This window comes from Eschrichtius robustus, chromosome 4, assembly GCF_028021215.1.
Source record: "Eschrichtius robustus isolate mEscRob2 chromosome 4, mEscRob2.pri, whole genome shotgun sequence".
NCBI classification, from domain to species: domain Eukaryota; kingdom Metazoa; phylum Chordata; class Mammalia; order Artiodactyla; family Eschrichtiidae; genus Eschrichtius; species Eschrichtius robustus.
This window is the reverse complement of record NC_090827.1, coordinates 80,183,182-80,186,549: the sequence shown is the minus strand read 5'-3', so window position 1 is coordinate 80,186,549 and position 3,368 is coordinate 80,183,182.

Sequence of the window (3,368 nt, the reverse complement as noted above, 5' to 3'; positions counted from 1 at the left end):
CTTCTCTTGTTGCGGAGCACGGGCTCTAGGCGCTGGGGCTTCAGTAGTTGTGGCACACGGGCTTAGTTGCTCCGCGGCATGTGGGATCTTCCCGGACCAGGGCTCGAATCCGTGTCCCTTGCGTTAGCAGGTGGATTCTTAACCACTGTGCCACCAGGGAAGCGCCTGAAATTACAAACATTTAAATTATAAAAATTAAAACAGTTTTCTTAAGACTTTATATTAAATTTAGAAATCTTGTTAGACTTTTTAATAAACCTACTAAAACAAGAAGAGTCATCTTTGTTCTCAGATTAACGGTAGATTAACTCAATTTGAACAGATTAAATCCTCCGCACATTGGTCACACTTATAAACTTAATTAAATTCCCTTAAATATTTTAAATTGCATTTGTACATTTAATATATTTAATTTTCTTAAGTGTTTCAAGTGCCCAACAAGGCAAATTTATGACCTAAAAAGCAAAACCTTTCTAAGTACTTCGATAACTCTCATATATTAAATAAATTAAATTTATAAATATAGTTATCTTTTTGTTCTCTTAAATATTACAATGCTGGTTAAATATTTCTTCAAGGTTTCTTTTGTTTTTCAACTTAAAATTAGAAGTCAAAAACCAATGGTAAAACCTTTCAAACTGAGTTCACAGGCTAAGCCACCAGAGTTTCTAATCTGCCATGTTCTCTAACCATTTAAATAACCTTGATTATTACAAAACTGATTCCAAAAGTGAATATAAAATTATGAGTTATATGGCTTTGATTTGCTTCTTCATCTCTATTCAATTCTAATCTTTTCTAGGGTTGAAAGGCATTTTCCCAAATACAGGAAAACAATTGTGCCATCTTGGGTGGGTCCATATGACAGGATTAACCATTCCTGACTATGACATGGTTGGGATTTTGATCAGGGTACAGACCTTTGGGCTCCATGCATCACAAATGATCATGCTGGATCATTTTTGAAGATGGAGGTTTGAAACCCCATCTTGGGTTACATTTAATAAATTTATTTTCTGGCTATTTCTATTCTATACTCTTTTTTTTTTTTAATTGAGATATAATTTGCATATAACATTGTGTAAGTTTAAGGTATACAAAGTGTTGATTTGATACACTTACATATTGCAATGTGATTACCACTGGTAGCACTGGCTAACCTCTCTACCATGTCACAGAATTACCATTTCTTTTTTGTTGTGGGAATAATTAAGATCTACATCCTTTCATTTTCTCCTCTTGTCTGATATATTAGTGCCTTCTCTTGTCTGGTCACCACTTAAAGACATTTTCATTTCTTATCTTCTGGTTCTCCCAGCAGAGCATTATTCTGCTGTGGTGGCAAGATAGCAGGTGTGGGTACATGTGGGAGAAGGCCTTCCATCTCACCCTCTGGATACAACCGCAGGTGCAAAAAACACTTACTCAGTGCGAATGAACCAATGCGTTTATAGGAGGAGCCAGGAGAAGCAAGACTCAGCATCCTTCTCCCACTCTCACTTTCCTTTCTGCCGTTGCCACTGAAGGGATGTAAAATTTGTGCTAACCAGACAGGGGGCAGGAGAGAGTAAGGGGCTTGGGCTCTAAAAATGCCTCTTGATGTAGCCCCCCGAAGGACTTAGGAACTTGGCGTGTGGCTTCAAACAGATTTGGATTTGAATCTTTCCTCCACAATTGAAGAAAAGCACGGAAAAGTTATCTGACCTCTCTGATCCTATTTTCTCAACTTTGAAGTCCCCAACTCGTGGGGTGATTGTTATAATCATTTGAAATTGTGTACATAAAGCAGACAGCATTGTGCCCAGCACACAGTTCACTATAATTGCCAATTTATTGATTCATTTTTCCATCTCCATCTTGCTCAGTGTGCTGTCTCCGGCACTTAGCATAGAGCCTGGCACCAGCACTTGTTGGATGGATGACTTCCTATCCATGACAATGTTTGGGCCAGCTGCTAGAACTGTCAATGTTGGATGCTACTTGTACCCGAGTGACTTGCTTGGGCCATGCATGGAACGTTGGTGTTATATGAATGCTATGGTGATTGTTTTGTGTGATGTCTGTTTATGCTGTTGGATATCAGGGTAAAGCCACAGTCATGTATACAGAGTGAGGTCAGACCTGAAGGATAAGAGAGTTCATTGTGTCATCAACTAGGTAAAAGGCCTCTATTGCAGAATTGGGTGGGAGAAGTGTAGGTGGGTAAGAGAATGGTGATCTTTCTTTCTCTTGGACTTGACCACAGAGGTGTCAAGATGACTGGGAAGAGATTGTGAGAAGGTCTTTACATGATACCCTTCATATATGGCCACTTTCTGAGCCTTAGCCCTATCTTATTCTAATGACCATCCGAGATAGCTACACTCTGATGCCAAAAGGCTGGGATTTCTTCTTTCTCTTGGCTCTTAACCGGTTACCAGGGATTCTCAATTTCATCACTATTGACATTTTGGCCCAGATAATTCTTTGCCGAAGGGGCTGTCCTGAGCATTGTAGGAGGGTTAGTAGGTACTGTAGCAGGGAGCAATGGAATGCTCTACTCACGAGATGCCAATAGCATCTCTACAATTGTGACAATAAAAAATGTCTGCAGACATTGCTGAATGTCCCCTAGGGAAGCCCGTTTGCAAACCACTGAACCAGACTGTTTCTTATGTTTTTTGTATTTACTTCCCTCATATGCCCTTTGGCACTTTGTAAAGTCTTCTTGAAAATTCTATCCTAACTGTGCTAAGGGGTAAGGAAACATATATTGGATAAGCATAAACCAGGTCCTTAAAGGAGCAGACCTCGACAGCTACTGAGGTTGATGGTGGCAGTAAGAATCAAAGCAAAAGAATCCTAAGGGGAATTGAAATGCAGTTTCCCACCTGGAACTTCTCTTCAAGCGTTCGACACTAAGACGGATGGTGGATTTGCTTATGTTGATTTTGGAATTTTTTCCACTCTGAGGCAGGTGCACATTTAAGAAGTTCTGAATAAATGTCATGTCCCTTTATGGAGGCTTAATTAGAGCTGGGTTTCATAGTTTTTAGCTGGGAAGGGAAAATACAAAGGGTAAAAGTTTAACGTGGCTGAAAGCCCAAGAAATAAATTTGCAAAGCACTTTATGGCCTTTCCAGCTATATCAGAAATTAAGAGAGAATGACGGTGCCATTTCCTGGTAGCCAAACATCTGGAAATGTTTTTCCCTTGTTTTCATGGGCACCATGGTTGACTCACAAGGGACTCTCCCTCTTGGCGTCTTTTACATGGAGTGCTAGTTGCAACTTGTTGGCAGATAAGATTGATGGATCCTTCAATTCCCTACACTTTCCTTGTCTTTTGAAACATTCCATCCAGGCCCCAAAATGCAATCCAGTGGAACA